Here is a 23,007-nt window from a genome sequence, read left to right as displayed (position 1 = left end):
CAGACAGCAGTTGAAATTGCTCCGTAGATGGAAAGCAGACCTGTAAAAAAATTTGTAATGTAAACTATAATCTGTAATATTCAAGAATCATGACCTGCAAGCACAATCAGTGGTGAACAGTATTATGTCACCGGTTTTAAATGATGCTAAAGAATATGAGGATACAATTTCATTTGATTCAATTCCTCTGTCGATATAATCCTTGCAACCCTATGATCCAAACTGCACACTGCATTCACACTGCATGACTATCTGGGCTTGCGTTTCGTCGCTGCTTTGTTTACACTGCAAGATGGATCGGCGACAGGGACTTTCACATTGCATGACTTTACTATAGGAAGAATCGCCGCCAACTTCGTCCAAACTACATCTCACTGCCAAAAACACGTAGTAGGCTATATATTTTGTTATTAACTACATAATGAGAAAGAAGCTTTTAATGGGGTAGAAAATGTACATTATTTGCTCACCTGGGTTTAAAGGGAATTGGCCATTTCTCCTGAACCTAAGTTAATAATAAATTAATTTCTTTCTGTATGAAACGTCAAACAGACATTGGTGATCCTGAGTCCTGTCAAACCTCCACTAGTTTTTCCTCCATTTCGTGGGTCCAAATAAATCGAAAATGAGCGCTTTTAACTTCTCCCCCAGCCTCACGCTGGCCTGCCGCAGGTATATAAACACACACACACACACACACACGCACTCACACTCAAGTGAATGCTGCTCTCTTGACTGTAGGCGATCGCTGATTTTATTTTCAGTCAAAACTCATTTCACATGGCATGATTTGAATCGCTGACAGCTCCAGATATTTAGCACACTAAATATCTCGCAGGCATCGGATTTGCCTGTGATTTCAAGCATTTGTCGGCGATTTCTCAAAACCTGTCGGTGAGCCAAAATCGGGGCTAAAATCACGCAGTCTGAACTAGGCATTAGTACCTTTATTAATCCGTGGCCGCCACAGCGGAATGAACCACCAACTATCCAGCAACATTCACACACTCATTTACACTTCTACACTACGGACAATTTAGCCTACCTATTTCACCTGCACCGCATGTCTTTGGACTGGGGGAAACCGGAGCACCTGGAGGAAACCAACGCGAACGCAGGGAGAACATGCAAACTCCACACAGAAACACCAACTGACCCAGCCCAGCTGTGAGGCGACAGCACTACCTACTGCACCCCTGCGTCACCTCCAAGTATTCACACACAGAAACGCCAACTGACCTAGCTGAGGCTCAAACCAGCGACCTTCTTGCTGTGAGGCGACAGCACTACCTACTGCACCACTGTGTCACCATCCTGTTTTTTCATTTATTTATTTATTTTTTTTTTTATCAGAATAATTTAGATATGTTTGGAGGTTTGTTTGTTTGTTTACTTTTTGAATACAAGTTTGCGTTTTTTAAGTGACATTGATATCCAAGCAGTATGTCATCCACAGGGAGTTTTCTCAACTTACAAGTTGTGCATAATCATTTAAAGTCGACGTTTAAAGTTGTCACTGTTTGAAAAGTTGACCAGATATTTGCTTTTTCTATAGAGTTTTACTGATTTAAGTTAACCATTTTTCTCTTTGTTCTCCATTGCACGTGGCTGGAAGTCTCTATGCTCCGAACCGCACGCTTTACATTTCATTAAAAAAAAAAAAAGAATGTTTTTTTTTTTTCTTTTTTTTTTTTTCTAAAGCAGACCCAAAGCCCACTGTGTGCTAGGTATGATGTAAAATTTTACCCAAAACCTGGCCCTTGGGGCATAAAGTCGCGACCCTATGGGTTCTGGCTCAAATGCAGGCCTCTGGAACTCGTAGAAGTTTGGTAAAAAAAAATGATACCTGAGTGATGCAGGTGACCCCATTCTCCATACAAGAGGTATTTTGAAGCTTTCTTTACTAAGTTTAAAAATAATAATAATAAAAAAATCTAAGTTTTTAAATGCATTTTCTGTAGTTTAGAACTTTCTCATTGTAATAGTAAAGTCATAGTGAAGGAGTTAATTAATTTAAATAAAGTCCCTTCAACCTGCATTTGACCAAGTCATTACAGCTCCTTATGATTTACTCTACTATTACTTGTTAGTATTACTATTATCATCCTCTACTACAGTGGTTCTCAACTGGTTTGGCCATGGGACCCACATTTTTAAATGGTCATCAAGCCGTGACCCAAATTTTTTGGAACTATAGTCCTAATTTTAGGAATTAAAATTGATTTGTATTTATTTGTTAACATAGACAACTAGTGACAGATAAATCATAAGAAAATCACCTAGACTTACAAATAAACAATATTTTACTGCTTTCTTTTAACAAAATGTATCAAATTATAGAAATATTACAGAGTAAAAACGTCAAATACTGTAAACAGTGGTTAGGGAAAGGAAAAGTTCAGTTACCATTAACTAAACTGAACTGTTTATAAAACATTAACACTGATCCAGTTGAACAGAACAAACCAGCAAATTAAAGTAAAAGGATTAAAATAATCATAACCATTTTTATAATAATCACCAGTTATTTGCTCTACTACTTTTGTGTGGGCTTGGCCTTTGCTACACAGTGAGCACAGTTAGATGAGCGGAGTGCCTGTACTTGTTTTGAACATGAAGATGTTCGGCACTTTTGTGATGCCCTCAGCTATTGGAGTCGTCTAGTCCACAGTTTTGTCCTTGCAACTGGGATGTTTGGTTTCTAAACGTTTTAATTTAGAAGGTTTCATTGTTTCTTGTGAGAGCACCTCACTACAAATGACACATTCAGGTTTTAACCCTTTTTGTCATCAATATGTAAGTCCACACTTTACATCTTCGGAGTTGTACTTGCGATGAAATTTCGAATGTCAAACTGTATGGTTTCAAAATAAATCTCAGATATTAGCAAAATAAGTAAAAAATTCAACTTTTGATCACACACACGTTGCGACCCACTGAAAATGTTCTCACCAGTTGAGAAACACTGCTCTACTATAATATTGGAAGAAATGTGTGTTAGTGCTCTGTGCAGGTGCAGCTGTACTGCGAGTGCCTATTCTGTTTGGAGTGGTGGAGAAGGTTGAGAAGACTCGTTGACCGTGTTGTTTGACCATGTTCAGGAAGGATCCGAGAGTTGCACTATAGACCACTTTCAGCAACGCTTTCCTATATACACAAATGATGTGGCTCGGGTGTGTCGGAATATGGTTCAGCGAGCTCTTCAGGTGAGTGCCTTATAGAGTGAATAATCTATAGCTAACACTGGTGTCATGCTCCGGTTTTGATCAGTTTTACTCTGTGGATTACTTCATTAGCTGGATTTGGTTATTGACAATTTGACACAATCCAGGATAGTTTCATTCTTCAATATTCATCTGAGAGTGGTTGTCATAGCAAGAGATCTGGTAGCACAAACCTGCTTGGGAGCAGGCTTATTTCAAATAAACAGCATTAGATCAGTTCATTTCAAGCAAAGGTGATACTGAAAGTATGTTTAAATTGCTGATATTTTCTTACACTAGTAACCTGTAGGTTATATATATTTATACTAATTTGAGCAAAACAGTAAACATTTATAATTATTTATTTTAATCTGAAGTATTTAATTTTCTTTAAAATTAAACTTGTCACAGGCTGGTCCTTCCTTAGGCCGTCTGAAAGTTTAATGAAATATTAACATTTTTCTTAACCTCCTTTGTTTAAGGTGAGAGATTTCATTTTAAAGACCAGCAAAAGGACTTCTTTGCCATAAAAGTGATATTACTGAACATCCACGCATGAGCCTGATTTTAAAAAAAGCTCATTGTAAAGGAAAATTTCAGACAGTATTTGATTTAGCGGGTTTTGCATCTAAACTCTTCATTTATTAGTGGCTATGTAGGCTTATAGACTAATAATTTTAGGGCTCTATTTTGACGATCCATGTGCAAAGTGCAGGGCGCAAAAGCATTAAGGGCGTGTCAGAATCCACTTTTACTATTTTAAGGACGGAAAAATCCTCTTTTTGCTCTGGTACATGGTCTTACAGGGTTGAGCTTATTTTCTTAATGAGTTATAGGTGTGTTGTGAGAATAAACCAATCAGAGTCTCATCTTCCATTCCCTTTAAGAGTCAGTTGCGTAGCGCCATAGTGCATTTGTTATTTACATGACGGGTTTTGAAAGTGGAAAAACTGAGCGTTTCACTAGCAAGAAAACAGTCAAACAGAGCATCTACAGCATGAGAATGAGAGATGAGACTCCTCATTATTCACTTTCACTCTTGTGGATAGGGAAACGTGTTGTACGCACAGACATCAATTAGCCTATAAATGATTAATTTTATTTGTCAAGCACAAAGATTTGTTTCAAAACTATTTCTAAATTCAGTTCTTATGTCCACCAAACGACTAAATGAACAATAATAAGGAAGTGTGGTCAAAAAACTGAGTTATATCCTAATACACATGCTGTGCCCCATGGTCTAAAACCTGACAGGTAAGGAAATCTAAGCTTGTTTTTAATGAAACAAATATAAATATGCATATAATAAATAATACTATTGTATTATTTATTACAATAAATAATTGTTGTAATAAATAATACAACTATAATATTGGAAGTAATGTGTGATAGTGCTCTGTGCAGGTGCAGCTGTACTGCGAGTGCCTATTTTGTTTGGAGTGGTGTAGAAGGTTGAGGAGACTCGTTGACCGTGTTGTTTGACCATGTTCAGGAAGGATCCGAGAGTTGCACTATAGACCACTGTCAGCAACGCTTTCCTATATTCACAAATGATGTGGCTCAGGTGTGTCGGAATATGGCTCAGAGAGCTCTTCAGGTCAGTGCCTTATAGAGTGAGTATTCTATAGCAAACACTGGTGTCATGCTCCGGTTTTGATCAGTTTTTAAATAATTGTTGTAATAACGCGGTCTGTGCTGGACTTTAGACCGGCTTTATTCTGGTCTATTTAATAGTCTATTATAGTTTCTCAAAATAGCATTGCGCCTCAACACGCGTCCTTTTTTATACCAGAACGCCTACGGGCGCACATATGACTGCAAATGCATTTGCTATTTAAACAGCATGGTGCAAAATGTCAAAACGACCGAGCTAAAACTATAAACAACAATTGCGTCATGCCTTGCGCCGCATTGTGCCGGGTGTATGAAAGGGCCCATAGACTTTTATAAGCTTATAGACTAAAAAAATGTTGTAATTTCCCCAGCCTTGTGCCTCGAGACAATCCTGTCTTGAAGGTCTACAGACAGTTCCTTTGTCTTCACGCTTGGTTTGTGCTTTGAAATGCACTGTCAACCTTATATCATGACCTTCTGTAGACGGGTATATGGCTTTTCAAATCATGTCCAATCAAACTGAATACTTTCCGAATGCACTGTGTTAAAGTTTATTATTTTTGTATATATTATATTTGTAATAATAATTATAGTAAGTATTAGGAGTTAACAACTCTAGTATTATTTAATTTTAATGCGCTATTAGTTATTAACTATAAAATGAACATTTGTTAATAATTTGTTTTGTTTGTAAGTGCTTTTGTTGTTGTCATTACATTGACTTTAGGTAAATTAACTGATGTTTGAAAACTTAATGTACAGAGTTATTGAAAAAATGACTAATAAATAGTCATTTGTCAAGTTGTCTAAGTCGTCAAGAATTTGGTGTTGTGGTGAACAGCCACTGCCAATACAAGAATTTTATATTACGATCCTGTGAAAGTTGAAATGATAAATAATTATTTCTGCTATTTTGAGGTGCTCTAATATGGATATTGTGCATTATCGTGATATACTGAATTATTGAAAATCAGCATCTTGGTTCTGGTTTGTTCACATTACAGCTCAGCAGAGTTACATAAACCTATTTTTAACATTTGCGAAAAAATTTTCCATAGGTATTGTTGATAGGATTAGAGAAAGATCACGCAAACCTATATGTCAGACAATGTACTGAATATTTGAGATGATCATTGTATGTTCATTTGATGTTATTGCAGTCAAGGTGTGGCAGAAAAAAAGACTGTTTTTCAAAACAGAATCCTCTGTAGTTCATTGTGTGGTTTGAAGTCATGTCTGTTTAGGAAAATCTCAGAATAACATGGAAACAATGACTCTTATCACTCTTGTCACGTTAAGAGTTTTTGAGGAAACATTTTTTACATTCACTCAGAATGTTTTGTTTAGAACTAAGCTTTCTAAAGGGACATCAGAGTTTTAAGGTGTAATTATGTTTATCACTGCTTTGTGAAATCTTGTGTTTTGCATAAGGGCAAAAAGAAAAAGCCACATCAGATGTGTCTTAAGGTGTAGTCACATTTACATTTCATTCCTGATGTAATTTAAAGTTCAGTACACTGATTTAGTTTGTATTCTAGTTGGTCAGGCCAATGTTTAAAATGTATTGCATTATGAGTTGTTCCTGTATATCTTGTAAATGGGTTGTTCTTATAAAAGAAAATGTTTTTCAAACTAAATGTTGCAGAATTTATGCTGCACCTGTATGTAACATCATGGCATTTAATTCTTGAATAAAACATTTTGTAATGGTTTAAAGGTTCAATCCAACACAATCTCACGGCAATTCGTAAGTTTTTGATTTAGTGACTAATTCGTATGAATTCATACGATCTAATTTGTACAATTTAGTACGATTTGCTCATCACCCAATGACAGTTGATGTTAGGGGTGGGGTTGGGTGCCACACCTCCTTTTTAAAATCAAACATTTTCGTACGACTAAACTCATAGAATTAGCCACTAAACTGTCAAAACATTTCCTTGTGAGATCAGGCTGGTTCAGTCATGCATTCACTTGAGAGAAAATGTGTGTATTTTATTGTTACTGTGGATTTTGTGGATTTATTTTTTGGTTTTGTTATGGAGTATAAATGTAAAAAAATTACAGTGCTTCAAAATACAATATTTAGTTTAACAATGTACAGTTGAAGTCAAAATTATTAGCACCTCACCCCCCCAATCCTCCAAACTTTACGCAATGGCTTATTACTGTAAGAGGTTGTACTGATTTTTTTTCTCACCTGGCAACCTGTTTTAGATCGCATAAAGAAGATGGGTCCCTCAGTCATTTTAGAAGAGAACCTTTTTGTGTATTTTTTTCTTCTTTTTTTTCTTAGGTTTACTTGTTTATTTATTTGTATTTTATCTTAGTATTATTTATACATTTTTATAATGTATTTTATATATATATATATATATATATATATATATATATATATATATAATATATATATATATATATATATATATATATATATATATATATATATATTATATCTATATTATATATATATATATATATATATATATATATATATATATATATATATATATTTGAATTGTTTTCCTTTTTATAATATTTCCTAATTGTTTAACAGAGCAAGGAAATGTTTAAAGTTTGTCTTTTTTTTTTTCTCTCTTCTGGGGGAAGTCTTATTTCTTATATTTTGGCTAGAATAAAAGCAGTTTTTAATTTTTTAAAAACATTTTAAGATCAAAATTATTAGCCCCTTTAAGCTATAAATATATATATATATATATATATATATATATATATATATATATATATATATATATATATATATATTTTTTTTTTATTTTTTTTTTTTTTTGATGGTCTATAGAACAAACCATCACAGTAACTTATCTGAAAAATATTTAGTCAAATATTATTTACTGTCATCATAGCAAAGATAAAATAAATCAGTTATTAGAAAGTAGTTATTAAAACTATTATGTTCAGAAATGTGTTGAAAAAATTCTTCTCTCCGTTAAATTGAAATTGGGTAAGAAGTAAGCGGGGGGCTAATAATTCTGACTTCGACTGTATATTTCAGTTTAAGATTATATTTACTTTGTTCATTGAAACATAGCCATCTACACTGACAACAAATGTTTTTGTTACTTTAACTTATTTTAATAATTGAATTAGACTTCATAAAGTATACTATATTTATCTTTTATACAAAGTTTAACTTGATATTTTATTCACTTGAAAATGTAAGGCAAGGCAACGCACGTTTATAAATATAGCACATGTCATACACAGTGGCAATTCAAAGTGCTTTACATAAACAAGAATAAAAGAAACAAGTATAAGAAAAATAAAAACAAATGATAAAAATGATAAAACAAACATAAAAACAGATAAAATGAGTTCTAAAAGAATGAAAAAGAAGATAAAAACATTATAGTTCAATCTGTCTGACATAGCACAGTGCTCAATCAATAAAGGCACAGCTAAACGGATGTGTTTTCAGTCTTGATTTAAATGTGCCTAATGTTGGAGCACATCTGATCATTTCTGGGAGCTGATTCCAGCAGCGAGGGGCGTAGTAGCTGAAAGCCAATTCACCCTGCTTTGACTGAACTATTGGAATTTGATTTAAGACAGCAAAAACTTTATTTAAGTTTAGTCTATAGCCGATGTGTCCAAACTTTGGTTCTGGAGGGCCAGTGTCCTAGAGAGTTTAGCTCCAACCCTAATTAAACACACCTGAAGCAGCTAATCAAGCTCTCACAGCCCTGCACAGTTTAGTTCCAACCCTGCTCCAACAGACTTACTTGTATTTTTCAAACAAGCCTGAAGGACTCAAATAGTTTGATTAGGTGTGTTTAATTAAGTTGGAACTAAACTGTGCAGGGCTGCGGCCCTCCTGGAATAGAGTTTGACATCATACTGCCATGTACTGTCCATATGTTGCCTGTCATACTGCTAAACTATATTATATTTTGTTATCCAAATAAAATAAACTCTTACTGGGACATTTTTACCTAATATCTTACAATTTGGGTATGTTCATAACAAATTACCACAATCCACTTATTTCAATATGTCATGTTTCTATTGCCCACAGGTCCAGGACCAGTCATTGTGTGGAATCATGTAATACTATGACAAAGAACAGATGACCAAATATGAAATGACCTGCGCAAATGCAGATGCTTTCAACTTGCCTGGCAGAAGCCATCTAATACCAGTGAGTAAACCGAAAACTGAGGATGAAAATGTATCATACTCTGTCTCCCCCTAGTGCCCTTTTCATGTATATCTTTTATCTGCCATAATCCAACCAAACAGCTATAATGCTTTATGTGAATTAAAGGGGGAAGCATCTGTTAAAGTTAAATCAGTGAAGTGTTTTTAAAAACTGTGTGAGGTGGAATTAATTGGCACACAGTTAATCTATCGAATATTAAAAGGCAACTTAATTAGAATTAGCAAATTACTTTCAGAAGACCTTGAATAACTCCCCAAACTCAACAAAGTTGAATCTTTCTGCAACAATAGTATACAGCTGTTTTTATTATTACAGCACTGAAAGGAATACAAAGAGAAAATAATCAAAAGGAACAAAACCTAGTGGGCTAAAAAGAGCTTTGCAACCTGATATGCTTGTCATACTAATGCCACATTACAATAACAAGTGTGACATTGTTTTCATGATGGATAAAAGTAAAGCATAAAGCCAAATGCACCTGTCAATTAGTGTTCACTCTATAAATAGGTTATTTGTAGCACAGCATTATTTGTAATGTGATTCTTTTCAGTGGAAGTTCCCAAACCCTAAATCCCAACCATTATTTATAATCAGTGGATGGTGATCTACGGTCCATATTTCTTGTATCCAAAATTTGTCTTCAGTATAATTCGTTAAAAGCCAAACAAATACCAAAGAATCCTCACACGATTCCCATTAAAAATAGCATTAAATCTGTGACTTTTTAACCATTGAAACATTTTAATAGTTTCTAGTGTGTTATGTGACATATATGCCATAAGAATGTATTTGTTTAAATCAATAAAATGCAAAATAATACTAGTAGAGACCTACAGGACCAATGCAGTTTCCATTGAAACCAATATAATTTGCATAAACGCATTACAAAACCATTGGAAATTCCCCCCAGCACTGTAGTTGTATCTATTTTGATCATTAACCTGTTGTGTGTTTGTTAATGATGGTGCTCAGAGGCCACAAAATGCCCAGTTAGAGTGCTCCTGTGTGGGTGTACCCCTTTTAAGGATGCCATACAGGACAGTCTCTAGCCCTTTCAGCATGACAAACGGTGGAGACAGACAGTCTTTCATTAGAACAACTTCAGAAGAATAAAACAGGGCCTCCAAATCCAATGCACAGCCCTGACTAAAACAGCCCCCTATGTACAGCACCTTTGTTTGATGTTAAAGCATACATTTATTACAGCCAACAGGTATTTCACCTTTGTGTTTGTGTATGAATTGCACTGCGAGTTACTGACTCTGTGCTCAATTGTACTTTGTGTGTTTTTTTTTAAATTGGATTATTTTATGTAAATAACTTCTCAAAGTAACAGTTATTACACTACATTTCAGCTGTTGCCTGTTTTACTTGAACAAAAAAAAAAGTAAATTTACTTGAAGAATAGAGAATGCATTATAAATGAAGTATCGCTATCATTGAGGTTTGTTTTTTTTAATTGAACTGGATAGCTCCTGTGTTGTTTAAACTGGGGTTAGCTCACCCCCCCAAAAAAAACAATTATTTTGTTGTTTTGTCCTTTGTGTCATTTCAAACCCCTGAGACCTTCATTCATTGCATTTATACAAATTGAGAGCTCTCTGACTCTCCATAGGCCGCAACGGGCCCAGTTTGATCAAAGTCCAGAAAAATGGCAATAAACATCTTTAAAATAGGCCATAAAGTTTTAGTTGGCCAATCAGAATATCATCCTTTCATGGATATTTATTTTTCTTAGTTTCAGTAAAGGACACACACACTGAGTGCTTGTGCTCTTTATGTGTGTCATCCTGTTGACGTGTATCTCAGATGAACCTGTACTTGGTTTCAAACAGAAGAAGTTGCATGCTGGCATCTGGAGTGAATATGAGAGCATAGCTATACAACGAAAATGGATAAAGTGTTTGTTTTATAGGCACAATTCAGCACAAATCTGGCACAAACAACAAAACGACGAATGACATCAGTTTGGTGCGATTTGGAGGAAATGGGTTGGAGAGTGACGTCACGGCTCTAGAATATTTTGCTTGTATCTAAAGGAGGAAAACAGATACAGTGTTTTTTTTAATGGCACAAACCAGCTAAAATCGAGTACAAACGACCTGTGCTGATTTGAAGTCATTTGAGCAACATGGGGTGAAAAGTGACATCACATGGTCAAAAAATAATGCTTCATATCTTAGACCCCAAATCAGCGCAAATGTTCGTTTTTGTGGCACAGATCAGCACAAACGTAGCACAAACGAATTGCATAGTTTTGGGGATTATTTGTTTTTATGGGGTGCCAACTTCACGGAGATGCAGTGCACTCCCAAGCAAAATATTGACATTAAAGTGTTTTCTTGTTGTTGTTGTTTTTCTGGACTTTGTACAAGCCAGGACAGTTCCTGTCTATGGAGGATGAGGGAGCTCTCAGATTTAATAAAAAAATAATAATTTTTACCAAGGCTTGACATTAACACCTGCCAATATTGGTTTAGGTAAGAGCTTTTTAGAAAATGCATAACTTTTTGTTTTGTTTTGTTAAGCTATTTCTGCGCAAAATTTTGTAAAAATCTGCGGATTTATGTGGAATAATTTTGGGAGAATTATTACTAAAAACCTAATATATTAAATAAAAAATATATATCTTTTATTTAAAGTTTAAAATTAAAATCCAAATAGATGTACTAAAATAAAGCAAGTCTGGCATATAATATATCTACTAAAAGACAGAAAATGTTACTTTACAAACTGTATTGTAAATAAATCATTTGAACATTTTCATATTTGTTAATAATGTTACTGAAATTAATCTGAATAAATGTAAGTTTACACACATTTACACAGGTAAATAAATACTCAATGATTGGCTAAAAATCTGCGAAAATCTGTGGATTTCTGTGCGTGCAGATTCTGTTTAGGCCTATCGATAAGTCAACCCTTTAGAGGCCCCTCAATATGGCAATATCCAACCACAGCGCACTAAAAACAATACTTTTGACCTTTCTTTTATTGTCTTGGGTGACATCTTAAAATAGATAATAAAATACCATAAGTAATATTTAAACCCAAGCCCAATTCAAAAAGGAAATATTTGGATGTTTTATCAAGAATATATAATTTGTATTTTCTTTTAAACCTTTATTTTGTTAAAAATATATATTAAAAGAAAAGCTTTCCAATGTTTTCAGAGTCTAAATCTAATTTTAATTGTGATGGCTGCGACAGACTATCATACACTTTCATCATCAATTAATTGACTGCTCAAAATGTACAAGCTATTTTTTTTTTGCCCAGCCTGACATATTACAAAAGATCAGATCCTCAGCAGTCAGTGATGATCATTCTCATTCTCCGTTGCATGATGCTCTGCACATTTTCAATAGGAGACCAGTCAGCACAAGCACATTGTTTATGAAACCACGCTGTTGTAGCATATGCAGAATATGACTTGATCTAATCATAACATAGATAAACAATAGACCTCCTATGAAAGACGTCATTTTGATGGTAGTATGTCTCTGTACCCTCCCAATATATGCCTCTAGGTCACTGGTGTCAAACCGTTTTTGTGAGGGCCACAGGGCTGAGGGCTGTACAGTTTAGTCACATCGTGTTAATTACGCAAGTTAGGATAATTAGGCAAATCATTGCATAACCATGGTTTATTATATAGACAATCGGGAAAAAATGTGTATATATACAGTTGGTCAGAATTTTTTCCTTGTTTTCTGTTTAACAGAGTAAAGATTTTTTCAACACATTGATAATCATAATAATTTTAAAAACTCATTTCTGTTAACTGATTTATTTTATCTTTGCCATGATGACAATACATAATATTTGACTAGATATTTTTAAGACTTATTTTTATCTTATTTTAAGGCTTAACTAGGTTAATTAGGTTAACTGAGCAGGTTAGGGTAATTAGGCAAGTTATTGTATAATGATGGTTTGTTCTGTGGACTATCGAAATTTTTTTTTAATTATTTATATATTTATATAAATATTTAAAAAAAGAAAAAAAATTAAAGGGGGGCTAATAATTTATACTTCAACAAAAATATTTTACTTCAACTGTATATTGCTAAAGAGGTCTAATGAAATTGACTGTATTGTTTTTTAAATGAAAAAATGCTTTTATTCTAACCTAAATAAGACTTTTTCCAAAAAAAAAAAAAAAAAAAAAAAAAGATATTACATGAAATACTGTGAAATATTCCTTGCTCTGTTAAACATAATTTGGGAAAATTTAAAAAAAGAAAAAAATCACAAGGGCTGATATAGGGTGCTTTCACACCTACACTTTTGTTTCGGAACTTATCTCGTTTGCCCAGTTAGCGCGGTTCGATTGGCATATGTGAACAGGGCAATCGCACTCTGTTCCGCGCCAAAGTAATCGCTCCGAGATCGCTTGAGTGAGGTGGTCTCGGCTCGATTGAAACGAACCCTGGAGCGGTTCGATTGCAGTGAGAAAGCGATCCGATCCGAGCGCGGTTATATGACAGTGTTTTATGGATATGTAATAGGCTTACGGCTACATGAAGAGAGAATTATGAGTAGGGCGGGAAGTTTCGCGAGTCTCCGGATGCCCGCAAACGAGTGATGATCTCCCGGTAATCTCGCGTCTCTCTCCCAGTCCTCAAATAGGCATCGTCGCGCACCCTTCTCACCCCTCCCCACCGTGTCTCTCCTCAGACACGTCACGCGCGCGCACCCTGTCAATCACCACCAAATCACCGCCTCCTGACAGCTGAGCGGGACGCTGCAAAATAAACCCTGACACTCTGACCAATGTAAGGAGAGTTTACTCGCACGTGACTTGTTTTAGCTCTTTTGGTCCGATTAGAAACTTTGCAGTCTGAAAGCGAACCGCTCCAAGAGCAAAGAGCAACAATGTAACAATTTTAATCTCTGTTTCGGAACAACTGAATCGATTCACAGGTGTGAAAGCACCCATAGTTTTGACTTCAACTGTATATACAGTTATACACAGTTGAATGTAAAATTAGCCCTGCTGTTTTTTTCCTTCAAATATTTTCGATATGATGTTTAACAGGGCAAGGACTTTTAAGAGCACTTATATTTCTTTCTTAAGAAGAAAATCTTATCTCTGTAACAAACCACTGTTTTTCAATGACTTTTCTTAATTGGCCTACTATAATTAGGCACATACTACAACTGCACTCCAACTCAATTCAAAGATGGTTTCTTGGACTTACTATTTTTAGGTATGTGGCTGTAAAACAATTTATTTGGGTTGAATTTAAACAAACAAATTAAGGTAAACATTACTAAATTAAATTTGCTTGTTTAAAGTCAACCCATATAAATTGTTTGCAACAATTTTTCAGAAATCATTTGTTTTCAGAGTATGAAATATATAATAGCCCCAGATTTTTTTAAACAATCCAAATGTACAAATAAACAAACAAAAAACAATGAGATAATGTTTAACTACAGAAATTTATTAGATATACTTTGTATTAATGCATTGCTCAGGTGTCTTTTTTCCCCAGACTTGAACTTAAAATCTTGATGGTTCTGTAGACATTTTCTATCAACTCGGATTGTAAGGTCTTATTTTCTATTGAAATCAAGACGTAATTAGCTTGGCCGTTATAGCAGCTTGTTTATGTTTTTTTTTTTTTTTTAATAAATAATTGAGTTTCTTTGGCTCTGTTTGAGATCATTGTATGGGTGAAATATCCATCCTGGTTTCATCTTCATCCTCTTGGTGTTAGGACTGAAGCAGCTAGTATTCATTTACATCAACTGAGAGATTTTAGCTGCTGTTGGGGCTTTCCATGAAAACAGGCAACTTATGTTTTTTTATTATTATTTTGTTTATTTACTGCACACCATGTCACACAGCAGCTTATATGCACTGCTCACAGAAATAACTAGGAGGCAGCTCTCTGCAATAGAAACTCAATGGAAAGTGTTGGGTTGCCCCCTCCCCGATGCATGCGAGACCCAGTGGTGTCATCAAACAGGCGTGGTCACTACGCGCTGCTGTTTAGCAGTCAGCTGATATTACAGCACCACGAGTTATTTCCAATGAGACTCTGCGTGACATAATAGTGTGCGTTGTGACCAAATCGAGAAGCCTTATTTTGTTCGTGTTTGTTGCTTAAACGCTTTACAGCCGACTTCACAAATGACATAAACTAAGCAAAACAGCGAAAGACCGCAGAGGAAGTACCAGGACAATCCGCTAAAAAGAAACTCGTTTGTTCTCCAAAGGTAAAAAACACTTTCTCTAGCGTTTTTTTTAATATATACGTTAGCTAATTTATACATTTTTCGTCTTTATATATAACTTGGTATTTAAAGCTAGCGAATCTGTTTGTTTGTTGGTTTTGTCAAACATTGACCACCTAATTATAGGCTTGGCAGCCTTCAGGGTCTTACCGCCCCTACACCTTACACTAGGGCTACTATGACGCATGGAAAATAGTAGTTTTCCCTGTTTGACCACAGTGTTATAGTGATGATCGGATGTTGTATCATGTCATGTAGAAAAACTACAACGTAGTTAAACGTAGTTTTGTGTTATATTGTAAGCGGTATTGCAAGCATGTAAGTTTTCATATTGTGTCGTGCAGGCGATTAAGATCCTGACATCTGTTTGGCAGAACAAACATCATCTTATTGTGAATGAATCCGCTGACAGTCGCCTGATTTTCATCAACCCATATTCTTATTTGAAGCAAATTGTGCTTTGACTATTACAGAGAGTGAGTATTGTTAGTGTGTTGGCCATAAATAATAGATTAACTGTTATCAACGTCAGTTCTGCTGTGTCAGACCACTCATTTCTGCTAGCGTGATAGTTTTATTATTAGTTATCAGGGTGTAATGTTATTCCTCAGATAATTTGATTAGGCATTTACCCTTTAATTATCAGAGTAAGTTAGTGAAATGTTTCAACCAACTTTGTGTGTGAAATTGTGTTTTATAAGCCTATAAACTTGTTCACCTGCAGTTGGTGGTCTGATTTTATCATGCACAGTTCAGATAAGTAAACATTTTTCATTTGTTTCAGTAAGGATGAACTACTTCTAGAAATGCATGAACGCTGTAGTGTGAATGGAGAGAAACACAGATTCCAAGTACTATGGCATTCTCCACACTCTTGGTAGTTTCCTTGGTTACTTAACAGTTATTGATCAGGGTCACTCGTTTCCTTTTCTGTTTCCTTGTTTAGCCACCTGATTTTAAAAGGCAGACGTAAGCTCTTTTTTTTACAAATGTGTTAGACTTATACTTCCTTTGCCGCCATTGGTACATGACTAGGGTTAACTCGGATAACTCTGATCATAAGATTTTTGTTAGATTATTTCCAGTTTTGAATTTGGTATGGATAAATCTAATGTATATGCACAAATAATATTGTAATGCATCGCATATTGAAAATAATAATTTAAAAGTAAAGTCAAACTACTTAAGTATTCTGTAGTCTTTGAAAACACTAATTTGTATTACAAGACATGTCACTCTTTTAGTTTTGAATTGAGGAAAGTGTAACAGTCAACAAGACGAATGAAGCCCCACCTTTTAGCACAGGAGCCAATCAGCAATCAATCCGGGGGAGTGGCTCGAACCAGCCGTGAGTTTCTGCAGATAAAAGCCTGGTTTATACTTCTGCGTCAAGTGACCGGCGTAACCCACGGCGCATGCAACGCGCGTAGCTGTGCATTTATACTTCTGCGCGCTGTCTCTGTTGGTCTGCATTAACACTTCCAAAACGCTAGTTGGCAGTGAGGTGTTAATGCTCCTCTGTGTCGATTTTCTTCGCTGCTGTTTTGCTTTTCCTGAACACTTCCTGGATGTACAAGTGGCTCAAACTTGCTCATTTTGAGGTAGGAACCGGCGGACGTGCAACAACCTTAACTATGAGGTAAACACAAAACAAAACTTTCCATCCGGAGCTCCTTCACAGGACTCCACACTTGTAAACAATCGTTCCATTGGGCTCGCGGCATTCGCGCGGCTCTCGGTCCCGCCCAGACTCGTCAGCGCTTCCAAGCAGACCAATCACAGAGCTTGCTCTACGCGTTTTTGCGACTTGTAGTTACATTTTTTTGAGAGGTGCACGTCAGTGATGCAGACGGCGAAGGGCTATGCGTCAATGCCGTAGCATACGCCAGCGTTTGACGCAGAAGTATAAATCAGCCTTTAGTGTCACTAAAATGTTTAGAAATGAAACTAAAAACAATGTTTTTTCATTTATTTTTGATTCCTAATATGAAATTTAATCATAAGCTTGGCAAACAATTTAGGAGAATTTGATGTTTCCCCATTCAGACAGAATGGCCTGTCTTACTGCCTGAGAGGCGTTTCAAAGATGGGCGCTGAGTGAAATGACTTGCCTTAAAAGGACTTTGGACATTTTGGCTAATTAAATACCACTTTGTAACATTTAAGGGGCATAACAAGCTGTTTTGTACAGCTAAAATGTATGGAAGTAAATGACATTTGACATTTCTCTATGAGGACTAGTGTTTTGCGTGCGTGCGCGTGTGTGTGTTTTAAGTATTGTGTTTAAACTATCCTGTGTCTTTTTGAAATGGAAAAAAACATATGTTAGGTAGCATACTTAGTCCGACATATCCCATCTTTTTGGCACTGAAGTACTATCACAGACTTTCCATACCAACAAGCTAACTGTGTTATTTTGCAATCTACGTTTACTACAGTGTGTTATTTCTAAAAAAAAAGAGTGTTTTGTGTGAAATGTTTCATGTGCAGGGTTCAGAGTCAGAAGCATCTTAAAGCAGTCATGAAACAAAACTTAAGATTGTGCTTTTCTCCCATATTGCAATTTATGGCCAATTGAAATGGTCCTGGAAGAAGAAAAAATGTCAAGTGACACATAATTTTGTTCTTGGGGAACCAATTGGATCAGTGGAAGATAGACTTTGCTGACAAAAGTGAGGAAGATTGATGAATAGACGGAAGCAGGGCAGAATTGAGACATGCGCTAAAAGCCCCGCCCTAAAGTCATTTCACGGGACCAGGGGTCCGTTCTTCGTACCATGCTTAAATGATCTAAGATGATTTGGCAGATCTTTTAATCTTGATAACTGATCTCTGGCTAATTTGGTTCTTCAAACAAGTTCGCAAATCAGATTAAAATGTCTGGATGAACTGATCTGAGATCGCTGTGTGTGTTGTGAAGGACAGATCTATCGATTCCCGAAATTATGATCAGCAATGCAGCGATTGGCTGACTGTACAGCACCGTAATGACATTGTCTAATTAATATTCAATTATCCATGTGATCAAAATGACATAAAATTAGCAGTAAATGGTTTATTAAACATGATACGCAATAACTTTACACATTTGTTGTGAGCTGCAGGCTTTACACTTTTATCTGTCAAGAGTATTCATCATGTATTTCAATGCAAATCAATGTATTTAGTTCTACATTTAGATATAAAAATAAAGATTTTCTTTATTATAGTAGCCTAGGCCTACTCAGGTTTTTTTTTTTTTTTTTTTTATCGACGGAAGGATTAACTATAAATTCATTTTGCATCAAAAAAAGCATTTTTATATCGGTAAAGGTGTCTGCAACTTTTGCGAAGCATCAAATGACTGGTTTATTAGTGTACATGCATGACTGTATGTGTTTAATTATAAATTAATCTCTTTTTTCATAAAAAAGCTGCTATCTTGTTAGGGAAGCAAGGTTGTGTAAGTAGTAAATCTTCTCTGAAGGCCACATAGCGCTCTCTTACTGAAACTCCAAATACATCAATGAAATGAAACTCTCCCATCATGACGATTCCATAATCACACAGGTTTAAAGTTAAAACATGTTGTAATATGTGGTAGTTAAGAATTGTAATGTAATGTGTGTATTTATATAGCACATTTATCATAGCCATACATCAAAAACGCTTTACAATCATAAGATTGGATCTCCCCACTCTACCACCAGTGTGCAGCATCCACTCGGATGGTGCGACGTCTGCCACAGGACAACATCGTCAGTGCTCTCACCACACATTAGCTATTGGTGGAGTGGAGAGACAGCGATAGAGCCAATTCGGTGGATGGGTATGATTGGAAGGCCATGATGGGTAAGGGCCAATTGAGGGAATTTGTCCAGGACACAGGTTACACCCCCACTCTTTACGAGAAGTGCTATGGGATTTTTAATGACCACAGAGAGTTAGGACCTCTGAGTTTAACGTCTCATCCAAAAGATGGAGCTCACTGACAGTATTAGGTCCTCTTTACTTTACCGGGGCATTCTTATTCACACAGACCACAGGTTGAGTGCCCCCTGCTGGCCCCACTAACACCACTGCCAACAGCAACCTAGTTTCCCCATGTGGTCTCCCATTCAGGTACTGACCAGGCTCAGCCCTGCTTGGCTTCAGTGAGTAACCGATTTTGGGCTGCAGAGTGATATGGCTGTGGCCATATCACACAATCATAAATTATTTATTTACTTATGTACAGATTTACTCTGTGCATTATTCGCTTTCATGTTGTCTGACCAATCAGTGGATTGCCAGCTTGTTCCGTTAAGAGCCATTAAGTTAATAATTTACCATTACTGAATCAAGAGAGCACTGTTTAACTTCAGCTAACACTCTCTGTTCACTCACCGCCATTGTAAGTGTATTTGTTAGGGCTAAAGCTGTTTCACCTGACAGTGTCTTCTTGTTCTTGAGGATTGATTATTCTGATCATATTCAGTGATTTGATTTATTCATTTATTTATTTATTTTTTGGGTGATATATACAAATGTCATTCCTCATCAGCACTTTATGCACCCAGCAATTCAGATTATTGTATCACATTTAACTGAATAAAGAAATTGCCTCTTATTGCAAACCTTTTCCCCTAAAACACACCTTTTTAAGAAATAAAATACTGTAGGCTAAGTATGCCTGTTGTGAATGAAAGGTACAGTACTACAATCCCTAAAAGATGGTACATGCCAAAATCTATTTGCTAATTAACATTTGTCTCTTGAACTCTACTGTCACCTTCTTGTAATTTCAAGTTAACACAACGCTGTTAAATTAACAAAAAAAAATTTTTTTAACACAACACTATTATAAAAAGCTCCTAGTGTTCAACACTGGAAGTCTTAACAAAAAGGACTAAGACAAGAGAAATAACAAGACCGGGAGTATAATATGAGCTAAGAAGAAAACTGCATGGGAAATCCTGTGAGCATAGTCAATAACTATTGAGCAACCAAGTACTAAAATGGAGAATGCTACTGGGAATCTGTGTTTTTCTTTTAAACACACTCCATTCACACTAGGGCTTTAATCCTTTCCTAGAAGTTGCTTATCCATATGCAAACATCTGAACGCAAATATTTCTCTAGACTGTGCGTGATTTGAAATAGATGTGCCATGTTGCTAAAAACACTATCCGCTTGTTAAGTGTGACGTCACGCGAAGCGGCTTCCGGGTCCAAGCGCTCTATTCAACTGAATGGGAAGACTCATGAAATGGTAATAATAAACGTTTACAAAGCAATTAAATACTTTCGAAAATCACGATCGCAGTATATATGTCCAATGTCCATGCCTAATATCCGATGTCAGAAAGTGATTAATTTGTTTTTAAATTGTTAAATTTTTGGTATTTGTTATGCAGCAAGCCCAGAGATTGTTGTGTACACTATGATTTTATATAAAATTAACTTTAATGTGTGATAGGTATAAAACGTGATCATAAACGAATGATTTCTCCACTCAAATGAATGGCGGCTTGGACCCGGAAACAGTATTACATACGTCATCACTTAACAAGCGGATTAGGACACATATTTCATTAAAAATGGAAAATTTGTGTTTTTTGCACAAATTCCTTCTTCTGGTTCAAAAAGAAATATTAAAGCAACGTCACAGCTATGAGGTCATTGCATAAATACCAGCGTGGTGTGGGCCGTCAATACCGACAAAGAGCATAGATTCACCAAGAGGTGACACTGTTGCTATTTGGGAAACAGCCATTAGATGCTGATAGTGTCACATGGCAGCAATTTTGGAATGAAAATTCTAATCTGCTTGTTAAGAGTGACGTCACACAAAGCGGCTTCCGGGTCCAAGCGCCAAGGGCGTAGATTTAGGGTGGACGGTGGGGACATGTCCCCACCAATATCCACAAACTACCGAAATGTCCCCACCAATAATTTAATTCACTTAAAAACATTGCGCTGTCAGTATAAACCTTGACATGCCGAAAGGGTTAAATCACGTTCTCTCCTCAAGTCGCACCGCCCCCAAACACATATACACATTGTGATTGACTGTGCCTTTCCCTGCTGTCATGTGAGTGGCTGCTTTCAGATTATAGTTTCAGATACAAACAGCGCCAAAACAACTGCGCAGGGGGGAATTTCACGATGTGTGAGGTGTGTGTGTGACACGCACAAGTGAGGATGAAGGTAGCAAGAAGAGGTGGACATAAAGAGCTTTTTCCAACGAAAAGTGTAAGTCACATAAATTCAAGTTCGCTACTGAATGAGTCCATCATGATGCCGTTATGCTAGTGTTTTCACGGATTTTACGTTCAGTCTAATGTTAAAGCAGACTAGTCTGTAAGTTAAACAATATTCCCTGAAAGCTAACTGCAGAATAAACACCTACATGTAAACATATATGACCCTGCCAGTTCTCCTAATCTCTTAGAGTAACATCTCCAATTTTGGTTGAAACAATTTTTCAGAAAAACTACAGCCTGTGCTCCATCTTTTAATAATACTATGAGACATGTTTAATTTGTACGAAAAATGAACGAAAGTGTTTATTAAACTCTCTCTTTATCAGTTAATAAACATTATTTTAACATAACACTTTCAGGCCTGGGGTCCGTTCTTCGTACGTGGATTACTCAGGCCCCGTTTACACTAATGCGTTTTAGTTTGAAAACGCATAAGTTTTGCTACGGTTACGCCATCCGTCCACACTACGCCGGAGTTCTTGAGCGCCGAAAACGGAGCGTTTCGAAAACGCTGGAGAGGCCGTTTTCATTCTAAAACGCTGCAGCTCCGTCTCAGTGTGGATGGGGAAAGACGGAGACATCTGAAAACGGAGGCGGGGCTGCAGACATTCGCCTCTCTGATTGGGGCTTTTCCTCAATATTAAGTAGCCTACAAACAGTTCAGTCCTGAATCTTCTCCGTGTAAGTTCAGACTTCGCAAGTTTGATCAAGGCTGCATCTCTTCTTGTTTGATATGGAAAACATACCGAGGACACGCGTCAATCTTCACAGGGAACAGTGTACTTTATAACTTCATTCACATCACCTTGGCTACGTTGTTTCACTTTCTCAACAATAAAATGTAAACTTGATTTAAGGAACTGCCTATTTTCATTTTAATATTAGCAACTTAGACAGCAGAAATGTTGAGGCGTCGTGCTGCATATATGAGCGTCATCTTCACTGTGTGGATATTTATAACAAAACGGAGCCGATAACAACTGCCTCCTTTCAATTTCAGTGAAAATACGAAACATACCCTCTCTATTGCTGAATATCAGTTTTAATAATCGATAATGGCCATTATAAAAGTATAACATACAATAAGTTTTTACATTATAGGAAATAAAGGCAAGCGATCAGTCAATATACAGAATGCACGTGCTTGCATTAATCATTAACTTATCTTTGCTCAGCCAAAACACGTTACCTAAGAACAAGTAATATTCCAATCCCCAAAGTCAGGGAATATGTCGTTAGATAAAGACAACAAGATGAATGAAATATCACGTTTAGTAAATATAGTGAGATTAGATCCAGCGGGAGATGCTTGATGAGAAGTCCGACTAGCAGAGCTCTCATCTGGGTAGATGGGCTCCAGCGATTGCCAAAGTGTGTGTGTGTGGTCACGTGAAGTGCGTTTTCAGCGTTTTGGTGTGGACTGAGAGCAGTTCAAAAACGCTGGGTAAAACGCGAGTGTGGACGCGGATCGTTTTCATTCTAAAACGCCGTTTTAAAACTAAAACGCACTAGTGTAAACGGGGCCTCAGTTAGCTGGATTT

At 36.2% G+C, this 23,007-nt stretch overlaps 1 protein-coding gene across 2 annotated transcripts in view; it reads left to right on the top strand.

The window, feature by feature from the left end:
* zgc:165573 overlaps positions 1-23,007 on the top strand; it is a 44,827-nt gene that overhangs the window by 9,118 nt on the left and 12,702 nt on the right. Inside the window, exon 2 of one of the 2 annotated variants that reach the window (XM_087299064.1) lies at positions 15,064-15,225. The gene's annotated coding sequence lies outside the window, so the exon portion shown is untranslated. 2 annotated transcript variants of the gene reach the window in all.

Source organism: Danio rerio, chromosome 21 (genome assembly GCF_052040795.2).
Source record: "Danio rerio strain M-AB ecotype USA chromosome 21, GRCz13ab, whole genome shotgun sequence".
NCBI classification, from domain to species: Eukaryota; Metazoa; Chordata; class Actinopteri; order Cypriniformes; family Danionidae; genus Danio; species Danio rerio.
The sequence above is the reverse complement of the archived record's forward strand: the minus strand, read 5'-3'. Positions and strand labels throughout refer to the sequence as shown.